The following is a 12,061-nucleotide window of genomic DNA, read 5'->3' as shown; positions in this document are numbered from 1 at the left end:
ATAGTCTTTGAGGGTATCACTGAATTTGCATATACTTAAGGTATAACTGAGAACAGAAGCAACTTGATGTTTCTAGGCTTTTTATTTTTTTAATAAATTTAATAATGATTATCTTGCTGATTAAAAAGTGACTTTATGATTAAATTGTTGAATTATAATATAGAAATGTAACAAACAAGTTTAAGAAATGTATTTGTAAGAAAATGATCTATAATATTCTTATTCCTCATATGTATACTTTGCATAGTTGACAATATGCATTTTTTTGTTTCCAAAATGATTAAGTTCTCAAAATTTTCACTAGATGGCAGCAGTAGCATAAAAATAGGAAACATGACATTTATAAACTAGTTAAGCTTCTTTTTTTTTTGATAACGTTTAAGAAAAACCTATCCATTGAAAATATAGTCACAGACTTCTTCTGTGGCTCAGTGGTAAAGAATCCACCTGCCAATGCCGGAGATATGGATTCAGTCCCTGGTCCGGGTAGATCCTTTATGCTCCGGAACAGCTAAGCACGTGTGCCACAACTATTGAACCTGTGCTCTGGAGCCTGGGAGCCACAGCTGCTGAGCCCATGAACTGCAACTGCTGAAGCCTGCACCATAGGGCCCATCCTCTGCAATAAGAGAAGCCACTGTAATGAGAAGCCTGCACGCTGTAACTGTAGAGTAGCCCCCAGTTGGTGCAGCTAGAGAAAAGCCCGCATGGCAGCAAAGACCCAGCACAGCCAAAAATAAATAAAATATTTTTTAAAAATATATAGAGTCACAATAGATCTCTTCAATGGTTCAGAAAAACAATACTTATTACATGGTGTGAATGGATAGAAGAAAAGACAAATGGTGGCACTAGTATTTATGGAAAAGAAGTGTCCCCTCAGATGTTTCAGTTAGCATTTTGTTTTATGTATATGTTTTTAGGTTGAAAACATGTAAATAATAACATTTACATTTCAATTTACTGCAAATAAATACTGTTTGTGAATAGATGTTAGATTTTATAATCTAATGCATGATGGTAACCTTTAATGCTTCATTTAAAGAAGTCTCTGGTGACCAAAAATAGGTATATTCTCAATGTGCTCAGCACACTGATAATTTTTATGTCAGTCAGCTTTATAGAAAATTGTATATACATTTATTACATTTTTGGAGAAAGGGAGTCTGGTGAGTTATTAAGTTATATTAATAGCTAGATGGGTAGGTGTATGGTTGCCCTAATGTTGATAATTTTAAAAAATTTAATATGTATTACAGGAAATTTTTATGATCTGTTTGTATATGTTTATAATACATATAAATACTTTGCCTGGAATTAGTTTTTAGTCAAACTGTACGTTTTATGAATAGCTTTCTACATATAATACTTGATGATCTTTATTGTAAGGAATTGAGCCTCAAGAGGTGAAATTACTTTCTCACTATGACTAAGTGAGTAAATCTTTAAGAATTAAAGCCTAGAGAAGTGAAATAGACAGTACTTCTAAACACATCAGAAAGATGGTTGCATCATGTATGATTATTAATACTTCTTAGGTGCCCCAAAATTACTTTTGTGGGAGACACATAAGAGGATGATAAATGGGAGTTTCTTTCTTTCAGAGACCTTATATTTTGGGGGGATAAAAAAACATGTACATAAAAAGTAGTATTGTAAGGCTGTGAGTGAATGCTAGATGGTGCTGCTGCAACGTTTACAGTAAAAAGAGGTCACTTCTGGATTGGACAAGAGGAGAGAACTTGAAGGCATCACAGTAAAGGTAAAAAATGGAGCTAGGCCAATGAGTAGGATTTTTTTCTTTAAATACTGCTATTTCTAATTTATATAAATGATATGTGTTTGTTGTACAAAAATGCTTAAATAAAAAAGGAAAAATAATAGTAGAATTAGCTGACATCTTATATTCAATGAGTAGGATTTATAGAACTTTAAGAGGGAGGACAATATGACCACAGTGTGGGTCTAGGAGAAAAAGACAAGACACACTTGTGTGAGGCGAACGTGATAACCATTACACTAGAGAAACGCGACCTGTAAGACACACATTTGTGAAGTGTCACACCCTATGAGTCGAGAATAAGTGGGGTTATATAGTAGCCCCACTACTAAAATTACAGCTATTTTAGTTGTGATGTAGTAGTAAGTAATACTGCCACTACCACACATCACACCTTACATATTTACCTAACATTGGTAGAGCATTTCCTAACAGCAGATGTAGGTTTATAAGGATGGACAATCAAAACAATGATAGGCTGCTGATTTAGGGATCTACTAGCTACTCTGAGATTTTTATAGATGATGAACAGTGTCACCGGTCTTTGTTTCAGTAATGTCTATAATGTTGTTCTTAAGCAATTTAGCACAAAATCTATCTTTCTGTTTTAATGAAGCTAAATTCTTTACAGCTTTAACGACCTCAGCCTTTTCATTCTTTATCTCGTCTAGTTGGCAGTCTTCAAAATGATAAATTTTGTATATTTAAAATATTGCTTTAAATGAATTTATGTTTATTTGATGAAAAATCATTTAGTACTTCATCTCAGTGATTCCATTTGGGATACAAAGGTTGGAGGAGATGGTACAAAGGAATAGATATCCATAGGTTCTGCATCCATAGTGTCAACCAACGACAGATTGAAAATACTCGGGAAAAAAATCCAGAAAATTCCAAAAAACAAAACTTGAATTTGCTTCACTGGCAACTATTTACCTAGCATTTACAACTGTTTAATAGTATTTACATTGTAACAGGTACTAAAGATAGTCTAGAAAAGGTTTAAAGTGTGTGGGAGGATGTAACTAGGTTATACACAAACACTATGCTCTTTTATATAAGGTACTTGAGCATCCTGAGATTTTGATATGGAGAGCTGGCGGGTGGTGTCCTGGCACCAATCCCCAGGATGCTGAGGGTGACTGTATAACTAATTCTAGGAAGTTTACGTTTACTTTTGTTCATTCAATAGAATATCAAAGAAAATTTTTTAAAAAAATACTGTCTTAAAGAACAAAATGTGACAGAAATTGCATCCAAAAGAAAGGTATGTCTCCCGTGTACCTTGTATTTTTTCTCCCCATTGTCTCTCACTGACTTTTTTTTCTCATTTTACTTATTCATCAAAATTATACTTTTGCCCATGAAGTAAAGTGAAGTGAAGTCACTCAGTCGTGTCTGACTCTTTGCGACCCCATGGACTGTAACCTACTACACTCCTCCATCCATGGGATTTTCCAGGCAAGAGTACTGGATGGGTTGCCATATAGGAATGACAATTTGTCTTTAAGTGCAAAACAAAACTAGAACATTTGTATTGGACGTACTTATTTGATATGAACACTAGATGGCAATATTGCTGCGTTGTAGCTGTAAGATGAGCAGGAAAATCTAGCTTTTTACTTGTTAATATTGTCTTTGTTATTTAGAAAGAGCTGTTTGTTAATTTAATACATTGGATTATTTGGAGAAAAAAAATCCTGAAGATATTTATGAGCACGCAGACACGTCTACTTTTTCATTAAAATGTAAATAAAATTGGTAAGGAATTGTGTTGCATGAATATTTTCTACTTGAAACCAAATTGCTTTTTATTGGTTATCATATGTTTGTATGAGATAGTAAAAATTATTTTTCTATCCGTTTTGTCTGCCTGTAACTGTTTTAAGGATTTGTTTTATAGTAATTTGTTATTTTAGGTTATGCTTTTAATTTATCTTTTTAATTCTTTTTTGTCTTTCTTTTTAATCTTGAAGGAAAAATGAAAATTTGTTTGGAAGCTTTGTTTCACTGTTTTGATATTTCTATGTCTTCTCTTACTCAACCTTGCCCACTCCCTCCATAATCTTACATTTAGGTGAAAGCAGTAAAAGTATGGTTCTTTAAGATTGTCAGATATATCACTTATTTTAAAATATTAAGCCATATCACTTTATCTTTTCCAAGAGGATAGAATTGCTGAAGAATTTATTCCTGAAATTATTGATACAGGTTTCTAAAGTGACTCTTAAAAGGAAAATTATCTTTAAAAAATTAAGGACATCCAATTACATGTATACTTAAATCACATTATTATTGATCTTATTTGATCAGTTAGCATTTTGAAAAATTACTTTTGAAGGTAATTCATTGTAATTCTGCAGTTTGGAAGTTTTAAAATAATAACTTGTTTCTTTAATTATAAGGAACAGTGCACTGTGAATTAATTTCTAGAAATAACTGGAAGATAAGAATAGGAGCGTAATTCTTGTTTAGTTATACATAGTTTACTAAGAAAAATTTGAAGTGAAAATATCCTTATAAATTTAATTTTCATTTTAAAGAGTATAAATAAGGGGCATTTTGGAGCCAAGTGTAGTAATGTAGTTATTTTTTCAAAAATATGCATTTCCATTACTATATTCTTTTAAACTCACATGATACTGTATATTGATTGTCAATAGATTTGGACTTATCAATTAGTTCAGTTGCTCAGTCCTGTCTGACTCTTTGTGACCCATGGACTGTAGCACATCTGGCCTCCCTGTCCATCACCAACTCCCAGAGCTTACTCAAACTTATGTCCATAGACTCGGTGATGCGATACAACCGTCTCATCCTCTGTCTTCCCCTTCTCCTCCTGTCTTCATTCTTTCCCAGCATCAGGGTCTTTTCCATTGACTCAGTTCTTTGCATCAAGTGGCCAAAGTATTGGAGTTTCAGTTTCAGCATCAGTCCTTCCAATTAATATTCAAACTGATTTCTGTTAGGATGGACTAGTTGGATCTCCTTGCAGTCCAAGGGACTTTCAAGATTCTCCAACACCACAGTTCAAAAGCATGAATTGTTTGGCACTCAGTGTTCTTTATAATCCAACTCTCACATCCATACATGACTACTGGAAAAACCATAGCTTTGAGTAGATGGATCTTTGTTGGCAAAGTAATGTCTCTGCTTTTTAATATGCCGTCTAGGTTAGTTATAGCTTCTCTTCAAGGAGCAAGCATCTTTTAATTTCATGGCTGCAGTCACCATCTGCAGTGATTTTTGGAGCCCCCCCAAATAAAGGCTCTCACTGTTTCTATTGTTTGCCCCATCTATTTGCCATGAAGTGATGGGACCAGATGCCAAGATCTTAGTTTTTTGAATGTTGAATTTTAAGCCAACTTTTCCACTATCGTGTTTCACCTTCATCAAGAGACTCTTTAGTTTCTTTTGCTTTCTGCCATAAGAGTGGAATCATCTGCATATCTGATGTTATTGATATTTCTCCCAGCAATCTTGATTCCAGCTTGTGCTTCTTCCAGCCCAGCGTTTCTCATGATGTAATCTGCGTGTAAGTTAAATAATCAGGATGACAATATACAGCATTGATGTACTCCTTTTCCTATTTGGAACCAGTCTGTTGTTCCATGCCCAGTTCTAACTGTTGCTTCTTAACCTTCATACAGATTTCTCAAGAGGCAGGTCAGGTGGTCTGGAATTCTGATCTCTTGAAGAATTTTCTGGTTTATTGTGATCTACACAGTCAAAGGCTTTGGTGTAGTCAATGAAGCAGAAATAGATGTTTTCTGGAACTCTCTTGCTTTTTCTATGATCCAACGGATGTTGGCAATTTAATCTCTGGTTCTTGTGCCTTTTCTAAGTCCAGCTTGAAAATCCGGAAGTTCACTGTTCACATACTGTTGAAGCCTGCCTTGGAGAATTTTGAGCATTACTTTGCTAGCGTGTGAAATGAGTGCATTCGTGCGGTAGGGAGCATTCTTTGGCATTGCCTTTCTTTGGAGTTGGAATGAAAACTGACCTTTTCCAGTCCTGTGGCCACAGCTGACTTTTCCAAATTTGCTGGCATATTGAATGCAGCATTTTCACAGCACCATCTTTTAGGATTTGAAATAGCTCAACTGGAATTCCATCACCTCCACTAGCTTTGTTCATAGTGATGCTTCCTAAGGCCCTTTGACTTCACATTCCAGGTGTGAGTGATCACACCATCGTGATTATCCGGGTCGTGAAGATCTTTCTTGTACAGTTCTTCTGTGTATTCTTGCCACCTCTTCTTAATATCTTCTGCTTCTGTTAGGTCCATACCACTTCTGTTCTTTTTTGAGCCATCTTTGCATGAAATGTTCCCTTGGTGTCTCTAATTTTCTTAAAAAGATCGCTAGTCTTTTCCATTTTATTTTCCTCTATTTCTTTGCATTGATCACTGAGGAAGACTTTCTTATGTCTCCTTGCTATTCTTTGGAACTCTGCATTCAAATGAGTATATCTTTCCTTTCCTCCTTTGCCTTTTGCGTTTTTTTTTCTCAGCTATTTGTCAGACCTCCTCAGACAACCATTTTGCCTTTTTACATTTCTTTTTCTTGGGAATGGTTTTGATCAGTGCCTCTTGTACAATGTCATGTTTGGACTTACGTTTAATTGTAAATCAGCTTGGCTTTTTCCCACAAGTAGATGGCACCACCCTTATGGCAGAAAGTGAAGAGGAACTAAAAAGCCTCTTGATGAAAGTGAAAGAGGAGAGTGAAAAAGTTGGCTTAAAGCTCAACATTCAGAAAACGAAGATCATGGCATCTGGTCCCATCACTTCATGGGAAATAGATGGGGAAACAGTGTCAGACTTTATTTTTTGGAGCTCCAAAATCACTGCAGATGGTGATTACAGCCATGAAATTAAAAGACACTTACTCCTTGGAAGGAAAGTTATGACCAGCCTTGATAGTATATTCAAAAGCAGAGACGTTACTTTGCCGACTAAGGCCCGTCTAGTCAAGGCTATGGTTTTTCCAGTGGTCATGTATGGATGTGAGAGTTGGACTGTGAAGAAAGCTGAGCGCCGAAGAATTGATGCTTTTGAACTGTAGTGTTGGAGAAGACTCTTGAGAGTCCCTTGGATTGCAAGGAGATCCAATCAGTCCATTCTGAAGGAGATCAGCCCTGGGATTTCTTTGGAAGGAATGATGCTAAAGCTGAAACTCCAGTACTTTGGCTACCTCATGCGAAGAGCTGACTCATTGGAAAAGTCTCTGATGCTGGGAGGGATTGGGGGCAGGAGGAGAAGGGGATGACAGAGGATGAGATGGCTGGATGGCATCACTGACTCGATGGACGTGAGTCTGAGTGAACTCTGGGAGTTGGTGATGAACAGGGAGGTCTGGTGTGCTGCGATTCATGGGGTCGCAAAGAGTCGGACGTGACTGAGTGACTGAACTGAACTGATTACATTAATTGTAGTAGCATTTAGTTATTAAACATCTGTATTTTACTTGTTTTAAGTTTTGGTTTATTGATATAGGACATATTTAAGCTATTTTGATAATTTTTAAATGAATTTATCATTAATCAGAAAGCAAAATGGTTTAGTTGCTTTATGCATGGAGAGGTTTTGAAGCAGGTGCTTCATCTCTAATTTACCATAGCTGTAGGACATTTTTTGCTAAAATTTTAGGTAAGGTTGGATTTACTTATTCAACCAAAAACCAATTTTTGGCATTTTTCTTCAATTATAGGTAGATGTATAGAACATTTATATAATTTTTAGTTTCAGTGATGGGATTTTGTCCATATTTATGTGATTAAAAATGTTTAGATATAATTTAAATCAAATTCCAAAGTCAATATTTGATCTTTTTTTGCTAATTGGAATTAAAATTTTCTTTCTCTGCTTAAAATTTTATTTAATAGATATTTTTTAAGGGCTTATTATGTTTCATACTCTGTGTTATATAAAGAGATACAGAAGTCAAGCAAATGCCATGCTTGTCCCCAAGGGCCTTTTAATCAGTCTATAGCTTCCTCTGCCACTCATTAGCGTTGTGTGCAACTGCCGAATTATATCACAGTTAATGGTGTTTATGTATTTTTACTGGGAGGGTATTCATACTGAAGGAATTAATACTTAAATACTTAAAGTGAGTATGTGGCAGGAAGGGGGATCCCTCCAGGCCTTGAAAGGAGGCTCTTGTCCAGCACTCAGAAATGAATTGTCCAAGGAGACACGCATGCTGACAAATGACAAAGCAAGAGACTTTATTGGGAAGGGGCACCCAGGCAGAGAGCAGTAGAGTAAGGGAACCCAGGAGAACTGCTCTGCCACACGCTCACAGTTTCTTGTTTTATGATAAATGAAATTAGTTTCCTGGTTGTCTTTGGCCAATCATTCTGACTCGGGGTCTTCCCTGTTGGTGCACACATTGCTCAGCCAGGATGGATGCCAACAAGAATTCTGGGAGGTGGTAGGATGCATGGTATCTCCTTTTGACCTTTCCCAAAATCTTTGGTTGATAGTGACTTATTAGTTGCATGTTCCTTACCAGGACCTCCTGTTCTAAGATAACTCAGGCAAATGGTTATATGGTGCCTGGCAAGGGTAGGTGGTTTCAGTCAGTTTGTTTCTCCTAACAAATATATTAAAACAGGATTTTTTTCACTTCAGTAGTCCCTGCTGTTTCATAATATAGATATTTGAATATCTTCTTCCAAGTTAAATAGCAAACCTATTTGTTGAATGTTTCCTTCTGACAGTCCTTGAACTTAGTGTTATGCAGCATGATTGCTTGATACCTATGTCATACCTAAATTTTGCTAATAATTAAATTATGAGAATCTCTTAAAACTTGAAACTCTTTCAGTTCAGTCACTCAGTTGTGTCTGACTCTTTACGACCCCATGAATCGCAGCACGCCAGGCCTCCCTGTCCATCACCAACTCCTGGAGTTCACTCAAACTCACATCCATCGAGTCAGTGATGCCATCCAGCCATCTCATCCTCTGTCGTCCCCCTCTCCTCCTGCCCCCAACCCCTCCCAGCATCAGAGTCTTTTCCAGTGAGTCAACTCTTTACATGAGATGGGCAAAAGTATTTAGGGACAATAAATACTCTGTTGTGCATAGCGTATTATAAACTAAGTGGTGTTTCTTCAAGTTACATGGCTGTATTTCAAATACTTTGTGGTTAAAAGTTAGGCTCATTATGCTACTTTTTTATATGCAATATTTCAAGCTATATTTGTAGATTTTTAACCAAAAGCACTTTAGTCAAACTCATTTTATAGACTTATAAAAACCTTTTTACCTTAAAAGTTAGTATATTATATAATACAGCAGTTGTTTGGCTTATATTTTTGAAAAAGTAGTTATATTTATAAAATGCTAGTCATAGAACATCAGAAATCATAGATAATAAAATACTACCCATTGCATATTTGGTTAGATAAGAATTTGAACTTGGTAAACATATAATGTAATGTCCTACAATTTAGATACATAAGATATTCATATAAAGTGATGTAAGTATGATAATTACTTTAATAGAAAATGAAATTGGTGAACAAAAGGGACAGTTTTAATAAAAACAAATTCCCTGGTTACTGGAGTATTAGAAAATGTGAAAAGCTGTTCTTTTATGATTTCTCTGTGTTTCATTTGACTTGTACCAACATTCTAGTGCCTCTATAATATACAACTGAAATGCTTGATGCCATTAAGGTTAATTATATAAATCATAGGAAATATCCTGAATGCTAACACTTTCTAATAATCTTACTATTTTTTTTTTCTTAGCCACAACTGAAATTGTGAGGCATTCCATTCCAAAGATAGTGCTAGAACCTTACTTAATGCCTACTTTGCCGATGAATAGGTCAGCAGGGGTGCTGTTTGACAGAGGCGGGCTCTTCTCTAGCAGTGAAGAGCCTTACTGTCTTGAAGCACTGTCTTGAAGCTCTGTCTCCACCGGGGCAGTAAATTAGATTCTAAAGTCTCCTGATACTCTTGGTGTAGATATGTTACCATTCTGCCTGTCAGACTGCTCTGCTGTAAGTGCTGATTTCAGGAGACTTTTTAAAAACGGTTTTGGGATGCTTCATATTTGGAAAGAGTAACGTTGAACTGTGGTTGGTTTTCACTGTGGTTGGTTGCTCTGTTGTTGTAAGGAATACTGATATTATCAAGTAGTATTACCACGGATAATAAAAAGCACAGGAATATTTTACTATGTTGCCCAGGAATAAAATCTTTCTCATTTTCATTTATAAAAGGATGGTGTTTGCACCTGCTTTTCTCCTGCCTTCCCTAAATCTGGTGTTGAATTTTTTCAGTGTAGCCACTTTGCCTTTTGTGAATATATCAGCCCAGCAGTAGGCATTTTTACTAAATTCCAGAAAAATGGAACCATTGCCTAAGGGTGACCTGTAAAATACTGCCTAAGGGATAGAAAAATTTTATAAATTATGCTTTCAACTGTTAAAGAGAGTACTCTCTTTGAACCTTATTCTGTGTAGGCAGTATTTTATAACTACCTTTCTAATAAATATACCAAATGTATACCCTTTATTTGCATTTTTTAGGGGGAAATGTGTTCAACACCAATAAATTTTATATGACTTTGCAAGTTTTTTGCTGAAAACAGACAGAATTTTATATGGATATGGGCTTATACATGTCTATTCAAATAAACCTCTTAATATAGAGTCTGTATAGGCAAGTGCATAGCTTAGATAGAGTTTTATGACTAGATTATTTTAATGAGGACTGGAGTTTTAGCAAGAACAATTTAGGAGTTAAATGATTTGGAAAAATCCACATTATGGAAATGTGTGCTACATTTTTAAATGCTCTGTAAAAAGTTGATTAAAAGAAATGTTGATGCTTAAGGGGGTTTGCAATGAAAGACTGTCTTGATTCCTTGTCAGCTCACAACTGATCAGAGTCCTTTGGAGGATATTGGCCTCATCTACCTATTAGTAGATATTTTTCATGAGCTTGTGCTGCACCAAGTCCTTATGAGAAACTAGGGTCTTTAGTCCCAAGTCACTTCTAGAACCTAAGGTGCTCCCTCACTTTGCTGCTCTAAATAGTGGTGGAGAGTTGAATTTCCAACAATTAGGAATAAGAAAGGGAACTAGTTCTACCTAAGGCTGTCTAATTTATTCCCTTTGCTTCAAATGCTACGTGTGTGCTAACTTTTGGGTTCTGAATTTCTAGTCCTTTTCCTCTAGCTCTGGACCCAGATTGCCAGCAGCACAGTCATACCTGAATGTGCCATATTTATCAACACTGATACATCCAAAACCAAATTATTCCCTAAATAATGTCCTAACTGGTATTCCTGACACTGACATCTTCAAATTTGTTTTGCATACAATCATCAGAAAAAAATCTTTGAAAAGTAAATATGCTTTTATGTTTATGGTTTTTTAGTGAGTTGCATTGTCTGTGGAACCAAGAGTACATTCCATAACATTTCTTGTGAGGCCCTTCACAGACTGGCAGTATTTTCAGCTACTGTCGTTACTCATCTTGTACACCATTCACTGTAAGCGCTTTCTTCTCTGAAAGCACATCCGTTTTTCTCGTTGTGTTCTAACATGTGCTGTCTTCCAGCACTGTTAAGCTCTATTTGATGCTTATGGTCCACACCCCCAACAACACCATTTCTTAATGAATTCACGTTTTGCCTCATTTCCTATTTGTTAGTCATTACCTTTTCTAAAGTCAGGTAATTGGATTTATACATTATCACTACTAGCATAGCACTCATACTGTGTTATTGCCATTGTATTATTGTCTCCCCTAATACCTTAAATTCTTTGTGGGCATAAACTTTGTCTTGATTTTTCTGTCTTTTGCACAGTGCCTTGAACATGGGATTCATTGACTGAAAGAATGACTTCCCATTCTTGTAAGCATGAAGTTAAGGCCTTCCTGGATACTAAAGATTTGCAATCATTTATGTTCTAAAAAGTTCCAGAGATTAGAGACACTATCTTTAGTTCCTCTAAGTATAAACATTCATGGCACTTTTTATTTGAGTGTTTTTGAAGAGTAACAATCCACTCTCTGCCTAAAAAAAACAATACAAATTCAAAATGATTTTAAGTTGAATTAGCTTTGAAAATATTTCCCTCCTTTCCATTTTAGCACTCACCACCTCTACTTTTTATTTGTAAAAACATGTCAGTTGAACTCTTGATAGATGCCATATGTTCATGAATTACCACATTACTTGAGATCAAATCAAATGTGTTTCTTTTTGGGTTGTATGGACCTCATACACTGATATATATCACATTTTTTATT

The 12,061-nt window shown here is 35.7% G+C and overlaps 1 protein-coding gene across 1 annotated transcript in view; it reads left to right on the top strand.

Annotated features, from left to right (window-relative positions):
- The window catches only part of ORC5 (origin recognition complex subunit 5), a 75,153-nt gene that overhangs the window by 42,098 nt on the left and 20,994 nt on the right, over nt 1-12,061 (top strand). The window lies entirely within an intron of this gene.

Source organism: Capricornis sumatraensis, chromosome 5 (genome assembly GCF_032405125.1).
Source record: "Capricornis sumatraensis isolate serow.1 chromosome 5, serow.2, whole genome shotgun sequence".
Classification (NCBI taxonomy): domain Eukaryota; kingdom Metazoa; phylum Chordata; class Mammalia; order Artiodactyla; family Bovidae; genus Capricornis; species Capricornis sumatraensis.
The sequence above is the reverse complement of the archived record's forward strand: the minus strand, read 5'-3'. Positions and strand labels throughout refer to the sequence as shown.